Below are 20,573 nucleotides of genomic sequence, written 5' to 3' on the forward strand. Positions count from 1 at the left end.
CAAGTGACCAGCTAACGATTTGAGCAATAAACTGTTCTTTGTCTCTGACCCAAAACCTCCTGCTGTCTTGAAACAGTCATGAAAATGGAACAGGCTAAACTGTTAGCTTGCAAACAGGGTGAACTCTCAGACAGTCACAATTATTGATAACAAATATCTCTTTATCTGTAGTTCAAAATGAATTTCACCTAGGTCACAAGTTCAAAAGCATCAAAAGGTGATAAAGCAACGGTTTTAGATTCTTGGAATTTATATCAAGAAAATTATAAAACCACATTGAGAGACAGAAATAAGATCTGAATAAATGAAAACACATACTAATAACTAATAATAAAACTATGTTAAAACTATACTAATAGAGGAAGGTTCAAGATTATAAAGATGTGTTGTGCTCAAATTAATATTTTACTTAATTTCATATCAACTACAATTCTAATAAGCTATTCTATTTTACGGAATTCCTGCTGGGAAATCAGAACTGAGGGAGCAAGGGTGGATTAAGGGAGAACAGTGACACGTCAATTTTTACACTTTCTAAATTTAATTTTACATGAAAAATGTTTTCACATATTACATATATTACTTTATTAACTTTATTTTTTATTTTTTTATTTTTTTGAGACAGAGTCTCGCTTAGTCGCCCAGGCTGGAGTGCAGTGGCCGGATCTCAGCTCACTACAAGCCCCGCCTCCCGGGTTCCCGCCATTCTCCTGCCTCAGCCTCCCGAGGAGCTGGGACCACAGGCGCCCGCCGCCTCGCCCGGCTAGTTTTTTGTATTTTTAGTAGAGACGGGGTTTCACCGTGTTAGCCAGGATGGTCTCCATCTCCTGACCTCGTGATCCGCCCTCCTCAGCCTCCCAAAGTGCTGGGATTACAGGCGTGAGCCACCGCGCCTGGCCACTTTATTAAATTTAAAAATAAGTAAAACGATTACAAATAGTGAAAATGACTAAGAAACATATAATTCTTGGCAATGAAATTAGAATCCACCATAAATTATACAATAAGACTTTCTTCTTTTCTTTAAAAATGTTAGTAAAAATAGTTTACGTTTTTTTCCATGACCATGCACTTTGATAGACAGAAAACACATATATGTTTCATATGTCAATGGTTATGATTAGATAAGACATAAAAATGTTAAACTCAGTGACTAAGTTATTTCTTTTGCGATGTCATTAGATAGATTTAGTACATGAGATGGCACATTTTCTGTTTTCTATTTTATGAAACATTTTCTACATTTCTATATTGTTTGTTTCCTATTTTATGTCATGCATTTTCTATTCATAAGAGAAAAGATGACAGGTTATTCTGTATCTTACAGAAAAAAAGCAAAATGTTTATTGTCATCTTTATTCATTTTTTAAAGAAGAGACAGTATGTGCATTAGGCTTGTCAGTGAGCTTTTTGATGCTCTGTTCTCTGAGTCTCTGACTTTCTGACAACTTTGATTACTATAACATAAAACCCAACATAATACAATGGTAAAACCATTTAAACGTTTTAAAGTTCTTGCTAAATTTCCTGTATTCGAAGACTTCAAAATTCTAACATGCCCAGAAGATCTCATTTTTACTTTTAATTCCATTGTTATATTCAGCTTTAGAAGTCTGAGGCCATATATTTATTTGCATTTATATATATTTATTTATATATTATATGGATATATTACAATAATATTATATATCCATATTATATATGTTATGTATATGGATATCTATATCTCCATATATTCATATATGTCTATATTATATATAATTAAATAAATATTTAATTTTGAATTTTGATAAAGTTCACTGAAAATATCAAGGTATCAATTTCTCTTTGGTTTTATATTTATCTTTTATCATATTCCAATTTTTTTTTTTTTTTTTTTTTTTTGAGACGGAGTCTCGCTCTGTCACCCAGGCTGGAGTGCAGTGACCGGATCTCAGCTCACTGTAAGCTCCGCCTCCCGGGTTCACGCCATTCTCCTGCCTCAGCCTCCCGAGTAGCTGGGACTACAGGCGCCCGCCACCTCGCCCGGCTGGTTTTTGTATTTTTTAGTAGAGACGGGGTTTCACCGTGTTAGCCAGGATGGTCTCGATCTCCTGACCTCGTGATCCACCTGTCTCGGCCTCCCAAAGTGCTGGGATTACAGGCTTGAGCCACTGCGCCCGGCCTATCATATTCCATTTTATAAACTTTAATTTGCCATTAAAGTTCACTGAAAATATCAAGGTATCAATTTCTCTTTGGTTTTATATTTATCTTTTATCATATTCCATTTTATAAACTTTAATTTGCCATTGAAAATACATATGCACTTAAACCCAAAAATGAGATATTTGACTTGAGTCAATATAACTTATGCATCTGATTTGAGCCTTAGGTCAGAACATTCAAGGAGCATGATCCAGGCAAGGGCAGCTGTTTTTAGAGATGCAAGCTCTGACCCAATCTTCTCTTTTAAACTCTGTGCATCACTTTAAGTGCAGAGAAAATGGAGACAACCAGTGACTTCAGACACCTACTAAAATCATAGATATCTCAGAGGAGAGAGCTATATTTACATATATATATAAATTTACATATATCATATATATATCTAATATAACACATTTGGAGAAAAATCTTAAAGTGATCTAATAATAACATGCAAATTACCTGGAATTATCTTTCATCAAATTAGAATTAGAATTTCATAAAATGTACAATTGAACTAGAACATACCTATGAAATTATTTAATCTCAAGTCTTACTTTCTAGTTACATACTGAGGTTAGGCCTTCACTCATTTTTTTCTTCTATTCTAGCTTAATCTTATTTTCACCTGTCATTCTTTTTCTCTTTTAACTATGACTTAATTTATCAAAAATTGGTTATATTCTTTTAACAACTTATTTCTTCCCTTTCTTTGAACTCTAGTTCACTTTAACCATGCCTCGAAGCTAGTGAATGAAATAATGTAATCAAAACTTTTATTTCGAATGTAATATTTTGACACATTTTTGATCAGTTTAAAAAATAAGCTATAAATACTCTTGGATTCTTTAGTAAATTGTCAAGTCTCTATCTTCATTAGCCTATAATTTCTATTTCTCCTAAACCATAATGGTTATTCTGTACAGGAGAGTAAATTTTCAGTCAGGTTACACCTAGGGAATTACCCTACTTTCTGTGATTTGGACCAAGCTTTGTTTTGACTCTGATATTCCAGCATAAATCAAATCCAAGCAACTTGACCAAATCATTGTTTGCATTCAGTTAAAAGGAAAAACAAACTTATAAAAACAAGACCTAAATCCCACTTTTTCTTAAGTTGACATTATTGACTGAACGTAATTTCTGGATTATTTAGCTATTTTGATTTCTTCATCAGATGTTTTGCACATAGAAAAAAAATATGTAGGTGTTAAAAACTGAAACATACATTTAAAAATTATCAGGAAGTGTTTTCCTATGTCTCAAATACAGGTATTCCACAAAAATTTGTTTCCATCATTAAAGATAAAATCCATAATGCCTTCCAGAATTAACTTCTTTGGAAATAAATCTGGGGATATATTTATGTAGAGTGAATTTGTTTATTTGAAAATATATCTTGTCTCCTAAAGTAAAATTAGAATTGATAAGAAAATTATTAGAAATTAGATATTATTAATTAATTAGAAATATTAATTCTGTATATAAATACACCAACAAATAAACACAGACTGAAATGATACAGTGTAACAGAAATTTTTAATCTGGACAGACCTTATTTATCCATCTCATTGTGAGCCATACATCAGGTGGTTGATAAATTGAACATTAAGCTGTAGCTTAACATTTAGTTAAGATTCACCAGAAACTATCACTGCTCTATATTCTTATTTAATTTACATAAAATTTTTTAATTTTTTTGTTTCATTTCTAAGAAATAAGCTTATAAGTAGATTCTGCTTCAATTAAAAAAAATAAAGCAGTGAGGTTCATACTGCAATTACATATAGCCTGTAAGTTGGCCATGAGCAAACATTGGTAGGTTGGGATCAGCATTAAAATAGAATAGAATAGAATAGAATAGAATAGAATAGAATAGAATAGAATAGAATAGAATAGAATAGAATAGAAAACAAAGAAAAGGAAATATCAAAGTATCTGCCAAAGCAGTATTGTCTTGTGACTCTTTTACTGAAAGTATACATTTCTGTATTTATGTTTCAAGATATAAAGTATACCTCTTTCAGAAGATTGTGGTCAAAAACCTTGGAAGCCACTGCTTGAGAGAGCAAAGTGGCTGAGACTAAAATAACAGTGTGATCAGGAAAGCATCTGCTGACGGTAGGCAGAGGTGACAAGCTAATCCTCTGGTGAGGGACTGTTATTACCTACAAACATTCATAAGAGGTCTTAGGCAGAAGAATTTGTGCAACTCCAATAGGCCAAACCTCAACCATTCTAATACGTCTCAGCAGAATTCTGACCTCTCTCTGGTATTTCAACTTCTCAGTTTAAGAAACACAACAATTTGGTTGGTCTGAGAAATGATGCTGAGAAACATTTTTACAGGATTCTGTTTCAGTCTTCTCTGTAACGTGGATTTCTCTTTTCCCTTTCACTTGTTCAGCAAGAAAATAGTAACTGCTTCACTCTGTTTCCTGCTTAGCACAAGCAGACCTTAGCATCCCGTTAAACCAACTTCCCATTATTGCCCTTGTGAACTTTTCTTTTCTACTTTTAGGAGCAGCCATTTTCCAATAACGTGGTCTCAGATAATACAGATGGAAAATTGCTATTTGTCACCTTCATTCCTTACATCCAACTGTGTAGCATGCTGTTTAGTTAACTGCAAATAAAGGATTATCTGGCTGTGACCTTTACAAGTACAACTTTTAGTCATTTAATTATTTCACTTGTGGTCATGGAAAGTCTAAGGTGGCCCCTCTGAAAACTGAGGCTGGATTTGTTGATGTTTGGATGAGGTGCGGCTCTTGGGCAGTGAGGTGGTAAGAGGTTTCCCCAGTGCTCTGGCTGCTGAGGGGAAGATGACTGGAAGTTCTTAAAAAGAAAGTAAGTGGCGACCCAGTGTTCACAATGCCCATGCGTGCCCGCAGGCGGTTCTGTAACCGGGTACCCACGTTGTTCTAAGAGAGAGTTTTTAAACATTGTTTTCTCTTTTTTCTCCTTTCCACCTTTTCCCTGTTTCTTAACCCTTTGGAAATGTAAGCACAACTTTTCACGGCCCCTCCCCAGACATTCCCTGCAGAGCAAGTATAACTGTGGGCTCCAAGAGGAACCTGTCCTGGAGACTTGACGGTGGATTTGCTGACCAAAGCCCCCCACCCCCCGCGGAACTCTCACCTTCAGGGGTTGCCTCGGAACTTTCATCCACCAAGAGGCCATGTGAAAAGCAAGTCCACTTGGCCACTTTGACAACTTATGTCTGCCCAGGAAGGCGCCAGCTCCACTGCCTGGTAGATAAGGCACCAAGCTAGCAAGGGGGGCCCTGCTCTTGGTCTCTTCCTCCACTACCTTCTGAAAGGACCGCTTTCTGCTCCACAGGGGAAGTGCAGGATTTAAAGGCAGGACGCTGGGCCCTGCCCGAGGCTGGCTTCGGAATAAATTCACCTGCTTTGTACCCACACCTCGCTCTTGTTACTTGGGCTGTGCATGCGGCAAGCGAGTAGCCCACATTCCAGTGACAGTTCCTTCGATGCCCTGTGAACATGTGGTGTTGGGCCAGGCCCTGTGCTGACTCCCCCGCAGAGCAAACCGCTGTGAGCTGCTGGTCTGGGTGCCCCACCAGTCTCTTGCCTTCTGCCGCGTTTTTCTTGGCTCTGTCTTTCCCAGCACTGCTTCTTCCAGGTGTGGTCATCACTGCACACATCATTCTACTTACATGGATCACAATTTAAATTGTAGCCAACTGGCTTCTCAACCTTTCTCGGCTGCACAGGCCATTCATACCCACGTGTCACCAACACGGTAACCTTCTGCCACTGGGAGCTCAGGAGCCTGAAACTCAGTCCCCTCCTTTGGGGAATCTGAACCCTCTCGGGATAGCTTCTTACCATGGATCCCTTCATTATAAACCACCCACTGTGGTCTACTCTTAAAAACAGGTTCTCAGTCGGGCGCGGTGACTCACGCCTGTAATCCCAGCACTTTGGGAGGCCGAGGTGGGTGATCACGAGGTCAAGGGATCAAGACCATCCTGGCCAACACGGTGAAACCCCGTCTCTACTAAAAATACAAAAATTTGCTGGGCCTGGTGGCGGCGCCTGTAGTCCCAGCTACTCGGGAGACTGAGGCAGGAGAATCACTTGAACCCGGGAGGTGGGGGTTGCAGTGAGCCGAGATTGCCCCACTGCACTCCAGCCTGGGCGACAGAGCAAGACTCTGTCTCAAAACAAACAAACAAACAACAATAACAACAAACAGGTCCTCAAAGGCAGACATTAGTAGTTTATTGGCGCTAAACGTAGTTCTGATTAATTCAAGCTTTCCTTTGCATATCCATGAATACACAAATCATTCTAGATTTTAACTTCCTCTCTTGGCCTCCATTTTGTAAATAAAATATTTGGTATCAAACCTACTTTTTTCAGAATCGCTCACCTCCGTGAAAAGATCAAACAAAGAGCCACAGAGGTTACACACTGCACCAGACTGAATAGAAAAATAATTTAATCAAAATACGTTTGTTCTCTTTTGTTTGCCAGGATCTAATCGTTTGAGGGGCACTCTTCCAGGTGAGAGGGGCCACCGTCTTTATTTCAAAGATAACACAAGTCTGATATTTCACACACATCTTTCATTTTGAGAATCCAATATCTCTCTGTCAAAACCACTAATGGAATGTCATAATGTTCTTTTTAAAGTAAAAAATTCAGGCAGAATAAAAGAATTAAATGATTTCAGAATGCCTCTTCATTTTCACACAAATATTCACACAAATATGGCACGTGTGAGTCACAAAATAATATTGAACCTAAAGTATGTATTTTTTAAATATCCCGTGATATCTTTAAAAATGCACTTTCCTTTTAATCCTATACTCTAGGTAAGTTCTTCAGCCAAAATGAACGCAGCCAGTTCTACAGTCAACACAGCTTTCAAAGTCATGTTCCAGAACACTGCTGCACAGCCCCAGTGTCCCAGTCATTTTAGGGATATCTGCTAATTGAATATCAGTTACCTGAGATTCAAAATAGTTTAATTAAAAATGCGTCTAGGAATTTGGGTCTCATTTCTGCTGACAAATATAGAGTATGAAAGTTTGCAACTTTGCTGCAGAAATCACTGAGCGCATGCTAGGCCTAAAGAGGAGCGGGGAGAGCATATCTTTTTAGATCCTTCAGCATAATTGGTGACACACAAATGGAAGCTTGAGGAGCTCTGAGGACTGTGATAATTCAACCAACCCCCTTGCCTCTTGGGATTGCTCCAGGTCACGTCATCATCACAAGTTAGCTTCCCAAGTCATCTTATAGGAAGATATACTTAACTATTGACAGGTCATGGTACCATACATGTGTCATTATTCACGGTATTCATTGAAATCCTGTCCTTAGTACACTGTCATCTCAGGCACCACTCTCCCTGGCCTCTCCTCCACTTTAGGGTCTTCACATCACTTGGGAACTGATGACTCCAAACTTTTCTTTTCTATCCTGGCTGCTTCTCTGAGCTTCTAAAGGGACATCTCACCAGTACATCCCACAAGCATACAAGTTCCACATATTCAAAACAGAATTTAGCCCCTTCTTTCTATATCTGCTCCTTCTCCAGCATTCTTTTTCTCCATTAGGGAAATAATAACCCACTGGTCACCCATGCTGGAAAATGGAGCAATTCTTGGCTCTTGCTCTGAGCCTCCGTATGCAATAATTCACCGTGTCTCAATGTTTCTTAAATTGGACCTTCCATCTTCATCTTCATTTATTAAGCTCATGTTTACTGAATGCCTGATATATGCTAGCACTCCTAAGGCTGAGTTTGATTTGGCCAAGAAAACAATGCAAAATCCTGCATTTCTCAAGCTTAATTCTAGTTGGGGAAGACAGAAAATAAGCAATGATTATAGTACATTGGCTATCAGAAGCTGTACCGAGGATGGAGTAAGATACATGGACCAGGGTAAGGAGGATTAGGAATGTAGAGGAGATTAAAACTTTACACGGAGTCTGGGCATGGTCGTGGGCACCTGTAGCCCCAGGTAATTTGGAGGCTGAGACAGGAGAATCACTTGAGCTCAGAAGTTTGAAGCTGGCATAAGCCTTGATCACACCACTGTCCTTCAGCCTGGGTGAAAGGGAGAAATCTTGCCTCAATACAAAATAAACAAAAAACAAAAATACCCCAAGCTTTAAATGGGCTTGTCAGTGGAGGCCTCACTGACAAAGTGATAACTGAGCAATGACTTAAAGAATGTATGAGTTAGTATGTACTGGAGAAGAGTATCCCAGAAAGAGGACAACCAAGTCAGGATGGGTGTGGTGGTCGGAGGAACAACAAGACCAGTGAGACGAGATCACGGCCTTAGGGGTGATCATCCTTATTACTGAACTTCCAAAATAGTCTCCCTCTCTACATTCTTACAGCCATCAGGGTTATCTCTCTTCACCTACAATTATTATGATTCTCCCCTTTTTAGACCCCTCAATGGCTACCCACAGACCACAAGAAGCAGTCAAACTCTCAACTGGTGTATGGAGGTTTCCATCATCTGCTCTGTGTTTTCTATAGGTCAGTCTCATCCTTCCTCCCATCGACTTTATGTCCAAAAATACCAAACTCTTTGTAGTTTCATAAATGCTATTTTTTTTTTGCCCCTATAGCTTGATGTTGTGCCTTCTATGCAGAATTCCTATCCCTCTTCCATTTGGCTAAATGTATTTACTATTTCATCATTAACAACCCCTAACACAGACTAAATTCACTGGACCTCCTTTTTCTACCTATGTGTATCTTCAACATTGTTCTGATTAACTATGTTGCATCTATGTTATAAATGTGTGCCACAGGTATATGTCATAGAGATATGTCTGTACGAAGGTCTTTTCATCAGGACCTGTTAAGCTTCTGAAGTGTAAATACTGTGTACCGTGGGCACAGCAGACGCCCAGTAAATATTCTAGATTAGTGATTATCATCATGTCTAACTGCTTATAAAACAAAGTAGCAATATCTTAGTTGGACTTTAAGATGAACTTTTTTCCTATTGTTGCAAGATAAAATTACAATTGTTTTCTGGCTGCCATAGAACTCAAACTTTTAGGCCGGGCGCGGTGGCTCAAGCCTGTAATCCCAGCACTTTGGGAGGCTGAGACGGGCGGATCACGAGGTCAGGAGATCGAGACCATCCTGGCTAACACGGTGAAACCCCGTCTCTACTAAAAATACCAAAAAAAAAAAAACTAGCCGGGCGAGGTGGCGGGCGCCTGTAGTCCCAGCTACTCCGGAGGCTGAGGCAGGAGAATGGCGTAAACCCGGGAGGCGGAGCTTGCAGTGAGCTGAGATCCGGCCACTGCACTCCAGCCCGGGCTACAGAGCAAGACTCCGTCTCAAAAAAAAAAAAAAAAAAAACTCAAACTTTTAGTCCCATGTAGCTGTCAAAATGTTTGTGCATGTAAAATCATCTATTCAACCATTTTTTACTGACATTCTACTAAGCATAAGGCATGAATTCTTTTTTTTTAAGGGCACATGTGGTTTACCTTTTCTTTTTCTTTTTTTAACTTTTATTTTAAGTTTAGGAGTAAAAGCACAGGTTTATTACATAGGTAAACTTGTGTTGTGGGGGTTTGGTGTACAGATTATTTCATCACCCCAGTCTTAAGCCTAGTAGTCATTCGTTGTTGTTCTTGATCTTCTCCCTCCTCCAACCCTCCACCCTCCGAAGGCCCCAATGTGTGTTGTTCCCCTCTATGTGTCCATGTGTTCTCATCATTAGCTCCCACTTATAAGGGAGAACATGCGGTGTTTGGTTTTCTGTTCTTGTGTTAGTTTGCTAAAGATAATGCTCTGCAGCTCCACCCATGTCCCTGCAAAGGATGTGATCTTGTTCTTTTTCATGACTGCATAGTATTCTATGATGTATACATACAACATTTTGTTTATCCAGTCTATCATTGATGGGCATTTAGGTTGATTCCACGTCTTTGCTGTTATGAACAGTGCTGCAATGAACATGCATGTGCATGTGTCTCTATAATAGAATGATTTATATTCCTTTGTATATATCCCCAGTAATGAGATTGCTGGGTCAAATGGTATTTCTGTCTTTAGGCCTTTGAGGAATCACCACACTGCCTTCTACAATGGCTGGACTAATTTATGCTCCCACTCCCAGTGTATAAGCATTCTTCTTTCTCTACAATCTCGCCAGCTCTGTTATTTTTTGACTTTTTAGTAACAGCCATTCTGACTGATGTGAGATAGTGTCTCATTGTGGTTTTGATTTGCATTTCTGTAATGATCAGTGATGTTGACCTTTTTTTCGTGTGATTGTTGGTTGCATGCATGTCTTCTTTTGAAAAGTGTCTGTTCAAGTCCTTGGCCTACTTTTTTATGGGTTTTGTTTCTTATAAATTTGTTTAAGTTCCTTATGATGCTGAATATTCGACCTTTGTCAGAAAGCACGCTTCTTTACATTTAAAGAGGTCACTGCTTAATAAAAATACATTATATATGAATATATGGTGTATATACTTTCCATTTATCAATAACCTCTTTTCCATTTGTGAAACCCCTTTCCAACATACCTTCCACAAGCTGACTGATAATCCTGTCTTCCTCGTTTCCACAAACACACGGTGCTGGTTCCGGCCCCTGCACCACTACGCTAGTGCTCTCCTCGTCTCTTTCTTGGTTCATCAGCTTCTCTTTTCTCTATCTTAAGATTTATCTCTAAATCTTATCCCTCTTATAAACATAACGGAAGCTCTGCTTCTTCACTGAACCCCCTTTGCTACTCACATCCTAATGAGGTCTCTCTCTCCACCGTTGTGTTTCTATTCTTCTTTCGCAAAACATACTTTTGGGGTCATTGTGTGGATTTCCTATTTATCTTGTGTTTTGGCTTTCATCTTCTCCTGATTTTAAGATACAAGAAAGCAGAAATTATGTCTTATTTTCCCTATGGTCGTCAGAGTGAATATTTGCTGAAGAACTTGGAGTGCCTAATACTAGAATGAGATAAAAAGGTTTGTTAGTTATTTGCATTTGGAGATGGTTAATTAAAGCATAAACAGTCATTTTCCCAAGCCAATCTGGAATTCACCTCTGTATAAGAAGAGTAATGGGCAAAATAGTTCATTGAAGACAATTCAAGTTTCAAGATTCTTACCTCAAGCTTCAAAAGGAAAGTAAATGAATATATCTTAATGAGAGCAAAACTCAACGAGAAGAAAATGGCCATGTGATTTTGCTTGTCTATCGTAGGAAGCCAGCTTTATTTCCTTTCTATTTTTTCTGTTTAGCAACTCTAAGTTCCAGTTAATCTCTTGTAATTGCAGTTGCTTAGTATTGATTAATGATGATGCGAACCAAGAGGTAAAGGCAGGATTTCACCTCAGTTTGAAGGTTTTGTATTTCAGTTCTCTCTTTCCTTTCTCTCCTGATCTTTTCTGTGGAAAGTAGAATATTCTACGTACCCAGATGTGCCGTAATTTCTTTGTTGAATACCAGAGTCCTTGCATTCACAGTTTGTAGAAATACAATAAATCAGAGGGATATTGCAGCATATTTTTCCCAAGAGGAAGATTATTATGTGCAATAAACATGTAGAGAAGGACCCACTGACCTGGAACCCAATGAGCTGGTTTTCAATTGCCTGGGTCTGAAGAGCTAGTTCTTCTTTTGACGATCGTATTAGAAAAAGCTATGAAGAGAACAGTGCGAAAACACTGTGCTACCAGGTGGACACTGCTGACAATTACTTCATTTTGCAGGAGAAAAGTCCTATGACCTGGTTTTCTCAGATAGTAAGTTTGTATTTTATGCCCCTTTATCATTTTCTAATCTTTGTAAAGTGAATTGACCTTAATGGCTGTATTGTTTATGAGTTGATTAATTTATGTTGAAGTGACTTTAAGACATCATGTTGTCTGTCTTTTATTGGTTTTAAGTCGACTACAACAAACGCCTCTCAATAAGTCAACTCTATTCACTTAATCTGTTATAGATCTGAATGTCACCCATAGAATTAGTGTTAGCATTAAGCGGTCTCCCACACTTTGTGTTTTGTAGCCTGGTCATTCCTCTTCACAATATGATTGCGTTTACACAAATACTAAATGCTTGAAAATTTACCAAGGGAAGTGATGTGGTCCCGAGATCAAGCATACACGCTCTGGCACGAGAGCTTGAGTTACATTCCTAGTTTCATTGTTGTTTACTTTCTCTTTGCCTTGTTTTTCCCACCTGTGAAGGGTGATAAGTATACTTAATCCTCAGGGCTAAAGACTAAATAAAACAATAGATGTACCTACTTATGACTACACCTGGTTAATAATAAATGCTTTAAAAATTTGCAACTGTTACTATCATAAAATATTCATATTTTTAAAAATTTAAGTTGTTTTAGAGGCAGGATCTCACCGCGTTGCCAAGCTGGAGTGCAGCACCATGATCCTAGCACATTGCCTTCCACGCCTGCGCTCAAGCAATCCTCTCTCCTCAGTCTCCCATGTGGCTGGGACTACTGCTCTCTCGAATATTCACCAGCTTCACTTACTGTATCTGTACCCCGTACTTAGTGAGAATAAAGCCTCAGACTCATTCACACCAACATATTATTTTCCTGTTCCATGAAATCACATTGAATTACTTTTGTAAACTGTAAAGTGCTCTGTGAAAAAAAAATTTAAATGTAATTAGCATCTGAAAGGGAAATAAGAGGACAGAAATGGTTTTGACACAAGGAAATGGTAGAAAAAGATGGAAGGCAAATTCAACTCCGGCATCCTTTTTCCAGTTCCCTCCTTTACAGTGTAGATTATATTTAGGGAATATAATCTAAGTTCATCTCTTTGTGGTTATCCAATGAGAAAAACTCCATGAGAGATTTCTCACCCAACAGGCTGAACTGAACAAATCCAGGCCAGTCAGCCCTTCACAGAGGGCAAAGGACACTGCTTCCCCGGGCACAGGATTGGTCAAGTACGTGCGCATCCTGACCGGTGTGCAAAATGTGGCTAATGGAACATGCAAGGCCGTGACCCTACACAATGCGTGCCAGACCCGATGTTCACAACAGTTGTAGGTGCCCAACTCCACTGGAAACAAATCGCAGCAACTGTAGAGGGATTTGCAGAGGGCATAACCTAGGGTGGGAAAAAGCTTGAGGGGCTTGGATCTGTTTAAATCTTAAGTCTTAATGTACGTATTATCTCATTCGTGTCTTTAGTGTGGAAAAATGTAGTTACTGATGTTTAGTTTTGTTTCTGGTTTTGCCCCACTATCTCTTTTTTGTAGAATATTGTGAACTGCCGGAGAAAAATAATTAATGTCATAATCATTTCTTTTTTCTCAATACCTGGCACACATCCTGGCGCAAAATAGCTGCTCAATCACTTTTTTAGTACACAAATGAACACAAGAAATTATGCAAAAAGTTGTCTTTGGCATTTCTTCCAAAGGTATACATGGAGTGCCTGCAAAATGTGGTCAAAGCTCAGATTTCACCGAGAGAAATCCTCAGCAACGTTCTGCCATACCGTAGTAAAGATGAAGAGAGGGACTTACAAAACAGCATGCTCCTTGTGAACCCTCTAGCATTTCTGTTTCAATCTGAGTGATTCTGAGAAGATTCTAGAGGCTGTCTTAAGACACCGTTATTATCTTCCTTTCCAGGGGAATCAGAAGATCTTTAGATTTTACCAATATTATAACCCCAGAGAAAGATAATTATTCTATGAAGCACTATTCAAATGTTTTTATTCATGATAAAGCATTTAATATCATCCTGTTTTCTAAAGACTTCGTTTTGTTATTTGCCTGTGAGTGCCACATATTAAACAGTCTAAGCAAACATACTTTTAAACTGTATAACAACATACAAATAGTAAAATTATATTGATTCAAAATTTTTAATGCATAGCCTGAAAACTCTTATAGTTAGGCACAATAATATATTTAACTGTATTTTGAGTTCATTAAACAAAATGACTCATTATAACAATTTTATTTTTATGCACAAAAATTGCATTCTGTGCAGGTTATATGCATATGGACAAATGATCCTTTATTGAGACTGAGTTATCTCAAGAGGAAAATTCACTGTAAAGTTGGTATGAATGGCACTATACAAATTGTATTCTGATATATTATTCATGGATAATAAAGCTGAGTAAAACTTCCTTTTGTGATGCAGAAATGCTACCTAAGTATATTTTGCTGTATGCAAGTACATAGAGACAGGTGTCCAGTTTTGATTATTGCATATGGCTGTCATTCTAAGAGCTGCTCATATAAGCTATTTATGCTTTTGGATGTGGATCATGTCTGCCTTGGAACATATGGTCATCCTTAAAGTCTTCAGCATCTCTACAAATGGAAATTATTCTTCAATAATTTAAATTATTTGAATTATAATTTTATCAAAACAAAGATATCATGACCAAATATGAGTACATAAATATCCCAGGATGCCCTTAATTAAAAAAGAGAAGACAGAAGATTTAGATCCAGCCAAGAAATTACAAAAGAGATAGATATTTGATATTTGGTTTCCTAGTTCACCTCAAACTCAAAAATTTCTTACTTAATGTTTTAGGAGATTTATAAAAATGAAATGTTCCTTATTTCACGCCTACAAAAACTTTACTTTTCTGACAGTAGACAAAAAGAAAAAAATTGGCCTGGGATCCAGTTTATATTTTACTGTGGATTTGAGTCATATTTAATTTATTTTCTACTCTGCCCAATTTATCCCTGAAATTTGGTACATGCATTCAACGAGTATTAAATACCCCCTTCCATCTGAGCTCAGCTTTGCCTTCCCTCTTTCCTTTTTTTCTCCCTCTCTCTTCCTTTCTTCATGTTTTCTTCTCCTTACATTCATTTATTTCTTCCTTCTCCCATCCCTTCAATCCTTTCCTCCTTTTTCTGTATCTTCTTTCCTTCCTTTTTTTTAATGCTTTATATTCTTTGCAGTCCATCAACTGTTTTCAGCCCTCAAACTGGGAACCACAGCTTAATCACAACTTGAAGCTATCACTTTGTACTCCTTATTCAACAACTTCCCGTCCCCCCGCTCCCTATCCCTGGTGCACAACAGAACAACTCTCGTCTGTAGTATACTGTATATTTCACAATGACTAAAAGAGTACATTTCAAGTGTCTCACCATCAAAAATGATAGATAAATGAGATGATGGATATGTTAATTAACTCAATTTAATCATTTCACATTGTTACATATATCAAAATATCAAATTGTACTCCATAAAGATAATTTGTCAATAAAAATAATTTTAATTTAAAAAACGCAAAACACAAAAGCTCTCACTTATCACATTCCTAGCCTCAGTGCAAAGACTTTTGCTGAGGTGAAAGTTCTGTTGGTGATCTGCTGAGGCAGTATTTTCAAAACCTCCAGATCGTAGAAACTACCTAGGATCTAGCTGATACACAGATAGCCAGGACCAACGGAAAATAAATTTTAATGAACTCTCTAGATGATTCTTAGAGGAAAATGCTAGGAAAGGCTAATCTAGATCCACCCCTCAGTCAATGCAAGATTTTCCTTCTTGCCATTCTGACCTGCAGTCATACAATACCAGCTTCAGCACAACTATCAATATTTCTTTTAGGAGAAAACCTATTCCATTGTTAGACTGCTCTAATTACAGGGGAAACAAAAGTCTTCTTATCTTGTTCTTAACTCCATTTCCTATTTTGCAGATTACAGTTTTATCATGGGCACATACTGCTATCATTAAAAAGAGAGAATAATTGTAGAGGAAATCAAAAACACTGTAATATATATGATTTGACATGAACAGGGCTTTGCTGGCGGGGAAGCAATGAAAATGGGATCAAGTCTTCCCAGCAAAGGAAATTAACCGATAGGAGTCTGACAATTACAGGCTTATTTTTAGAGACAGGTGATATGTTTTGAAGGTTATTAAGATGTCACCTCTTATTCATCTAGAAACCCAAATGTTTCTCTTTGAGAAAAAGTCTTTAGGAAAGCTACAAAATGTTGTTACCTCTGACAGGTGAGTTCCCAGGGAGTAATGCTATTATCACATGAGTTTAATCAGAAAACTTCAGTTTAAATTTCGATTAAGACACAGTAATCCTGCCACCTTAAGTAAATGATGGAACTTCTCTTCGAATTAGTTTTTCATGTGTGATATATAATAAGGCAATTCCGACATACCTAGTTGTAATAAGGATAAAAGGTGCTATGTGGATGAAAAATTATAAACTTACTTCAGTAAGCATGTGAACGTCATTAAGGAGTGTCACTAAACTGGCTCTAAGACGTGTCTCTGGTAGAATTCTAGTACTGATTAATTCAGAGAAAAAAAAGCCTAACAAGTCAGTTAGCATGCATATATCTAAAATTACCTATCTCCAGAAGTCACACCTGGTGGTTTTAAAATATCATTCTGCTCTCAACAGAAACTTTTTATCCTTATTAGGTTTCACGTATTTATTGGTGTGAGAGAATAGAAACAAGAAAACCAGGGTGAGGAAAGACTGAGACTTCAAATCGAAATCAGTCATCACTTCTCTCTGTTAGCCAAGCAAGACAATGGAACAATAGATTAAATTAAAGCTTTATGAAAGTAAAAGACAATATAGGAAGCTGAATGAAGTATTGAGGCTCGTGAAATCATCTTGCATATGTCTGCCCAAAGAAAATGCATTTGGGACAATTGCCTTATTGTACTCTGTGTGTGTGTGTGTGTGTGTCATTGTACTAAAAATGTCAATTTTTAAAGGAGACAAATTACATGTTCATTTTTCTCTTCATACACAATATATCAATGTACGTATTCAGGAGGATACTTCAGTGTTGGATTTTTTAATAAGAAAAAACAGAGCCCCCCGCCCCCACCGCCCCGCCCCGGCCCACAAATTAAACCCTGGTTCTTACATTAGCTAGCTGTTTATTTTGAATAAAGACACAGATAAAGTCAATGATCACTGAAAGATGCATCTAGCTTCAACCTTGATTTGTACACACATTTTTATTTAAAGAAAATATTTTAAAATAGAGAAAAATGACTTGAGCACTGAAGTAAAACTGAGGACGGACACAAAAATAAACATGGAGTGGTATTTTGAGTTCATTATGTCAAGCATTCCTTTAAGAGAACAATGGCAGGGAAAAAATTGATTAGACAAGATTTCCGATATAACATTAGGACAAGTGACATCAAAATTTTAAAAAAGTTATTTACTTACTGTTGTTCCTGATAAAATATTTTTAAAGTAAACCTAATATTAGCATTTCTCATTTAGTAAAACAAAGGCAAATTTGATTGCAATTTGAATCTGTTTTATCTTTTAAAATATTTTTAATGTGTGCAAAAAAGAAGTTTAACCCTAAATTATGTATCTCATTTTAAACATGTTATTTAACATTGCTGAGGGCTGCAAGAATATGAAGAGATTAGAATCAATTTTCTGAGCACCTTCCATGTCCAGGGTACCAGAGAAGAAAGAAGAGGTGCTCAAAGATCAAAGTATTGCTTATTGAACAAATACTGAATGAGTTCCTCACACACGCCGGGGAAGGCTGATCTAGCACATTGTCAGATAAGTGCTGTAAAGGAGGGAAGGCTGATCTATAGCAGACTGTTACATAAGTGCTGTGAAAGAGATAAATGTACTACAGAAAAAAAAATCAGATTAATTCCAGCTATGAATCTCTGTAAAGGTTTTGGTAGGATGCAACTGACAAACGCATTCATGAACTAAATCTGAACAACTCTCCAAAATCATATTCAACTGAGCATGTAAATGAAGAAAATTAACGATTTCAGGGGAATATACAGCCACGTTTCCCATAACAATGTTTCAGTGATGAACCTCCTATGTAATAGAGGTTTCCCAAAATTATAATAGATAGTTTAGATACACAAATATTTACACTGTGTTACAATTGCCTGCAGTATTCAGTACGGTAATGCTGTCAGTGACATTCTGCACAGGCTCATTGCCTAAGCAGGAGGCTACCCCATGCAGCCTCGATGTGTAGTAGGCTATCCCATCTAGGTTTGTGTAAGGTACCCTATGGTGTTCCCACAAAGACGAAGCCTCCTAACAGTGCATACACTCTACATACATTGGACATGTTTTCCTGTATTTGATTTCAGAATCTATATGAATAACATGATTGAAAATTTCCGAATAGGCCGGGCGCGGTGGCTCAAGCCTGTAATCCCAGCACTTTGGGAGGCCGAGACGGGCGGATCACGAGGTCAGGAGATCGAGACCATCCTGGCTAACACGGTGAAACCCCGTCTCTACTAAAAAATACAAAAAACTAGCCGGGCGAGGTGGCGGCGCCTGTAGTCCCAGCTACTCGGGAGGCTGAGGCAGGAGAATGGCGGGAACCCCGGGGGTGGAGCTTGCAGTGAGCTGAGATCCGGCCACTGCACTCCAGCCTGGGCGGCAGAGCGAGACTCCGTCTCAAAAAAAAAAAAAAAAAAAAAAAAAGAAAATTTCCGAATAAACTAGTTTACTAGAGAGTCATCTCACCCAATTTTTGTATGTTTCAAAACGATTTCAACAGTTTGCTTAGGATGTTTAATGTAAGTAAAATTTTTTCTGGGGAAAACCATTTTTCCGAAGAAGAGGCAATCTTATTTATAAAATTAATATTTTTATATTATCGACTGGGTACACTTTTCTTTCTTTGTAAAAAAATCCATGAATATTTTTATACACTTATAAATATCAGATTTTACTGCGATACAAGTTTTTATGAACAAGCAAAATGGTATAGTTAACATTTGAACTGTGATTTCGACTCCATTCCTCAATCGTGAAGTCGGTGCACAACGCATTTGTCTCTATATTTTGTGAGAATAATCTGGATTGAAAAATGTTGGAAGATTTGTGTTTATAATTAACTTATTTGTTATTCAAAAATTTAATTTCATGAAGTGACCTAATCTTTATTTTTATTAAGCTTTTGTTCATAATAATACAGTCATTATCATATACAAATTAATGACAGATAAAACTTCATTTTTAGCTTTTTGTCACTAGACAGATATGTTTTCATTTCTGGGCCTCCTTGAGTATATTCTAGTACTCCCAATCTATAAAAGTTTCATAATTTTGCTGATCCAATACTTTACCTCTGATATAAAAATTAGATGGGATACTTCTCATTTGTATTTTAATATATCGTCTCTCAAGTTGTTTGTATCAATTTCTTTTTTTGAATTTCCAAAGCAGTCTCTGGTAACGTTTTACTGCTTCAAACTTAAAATCCCCATTTCTTTGTTCTTGACTTCATGCTTTGTATAACTCAAGTGTGACAACTCTAGATCCCAAAACCTATCCCTGAAAGGATTTATAGTTTAGCAATTTCAAATTTTAATTTCTTCATGAACATTTATTGAGCACTTACTATATGCAGTGTACTTTTAACATCTTTCATCTCATTCTACTTTTCAGAAAATGGTAGTCACACATCTTCTTAAGTGTTTAAATTATTGTTGTTCAAATGGCAGGTCATAAAGAATTAATGGAAAGTACAATGAGATGAAAAGTATAATGAGTACAAAGAGAAAAGTAATGTTTGATGCTTGCCATTTTGGAATTCGCTAGAGGCAGTTTGTCACTGTGTCCGTCATTTTCCCTTCTAAAGTGTCTCTCAAATTTACCCTTTCTTCTCAAGTCTGACTATGAGGCTGAAGCTCAGACTTCCGTCCTTCATGCCTGGAATATTACAGCAGCTCTTTCACTGATAAGTCTGTCTCTACCCATTCCTTCTGGAACCCATCTTTCATTGTGATACGCTTTCTAAAATCACTACTATTACCATGCCAGCCTTCTGCTTACCACACCCTATTTTCTTCTGCATAAAGATCAAACTCTCTTACCCAGCCTTAATGGTCACTTATAATTTTGTGCCATTCTACTAGTGAAGCTTCATTTTCTAATTTTTCTAAGTCTACATCCATTACCTCTGTCAAATTTGACAACTCACTTCGTTCCCAACTGTATTAGTCAAGATTCTCCAGAGACTCTATCATCTATCTATCTAGCTAGCTATCCATCCATCCATCTATCCATCTGCCTATCTAATCTATCTGTATGCATGTATATATATGCACACACTAATTACTATGGGCATTGGTTCACATGATTATGGAAGCTGAGAAGACCCACCATCTCCCCTCTGCGAGCCGGAGGCCCGAGAAAGCCTGTGGCATAACTGTCTGACTCTGAGTCCAAAGGTAGGAGAGCTGAGCTTGCAAATCCCAGTCTGAGTCAGAGCCTGGCTGGGGAAGTGGGGGATGTGTTGGTGTACATCCTGGAGTTGAAAGACCCAAGAACCAAGAGCTCTGATCGCCAAAGGCAGAAGATGGATGTCCCAGCTGAAGGGAAGAGAGAATTCATCCTTTCTCT

At 37.7% G+C, this 20,573-nt stretch overlaps 1 long non-coding RNA gene across 1 annotated transcript in view; it reads left to right on the forward strand.

Annotated features, from left to right (window-relative positions):
• LOC105466528 (uncharacterized) overlaps positions 1–5,015 on the forward strand; it is a 34,737-nt gene extending 29,722 nt beyond the window's left edge. Inside the window, exon 3 of the long non-coding RNA XR_978237.2 lies at positions 4,709–5,015. This is a non-coding gene — a long non-coding RNA (uncharacterized lncRNA). The remainder of the gene's footprint in view (positions 1–4,708) is intronic.
• Positions 5,016–20,573: the final 15,558 nt, after the last annotated feature.

Source organism: Macaca nemestrina, chromosome 3, assembly GCF_043159975.1.
Source record: "Macaca nemestrina isolate mMacNem1 chromosome 3, mMacNem.hap1, whole genome shotgun sequence".
Lineage (NCBI taxonomy): Eukaryota > Metazoa > Chordata > Mammalia > Primates > Cercopithecidae > Macaca > Macaca nemestrina.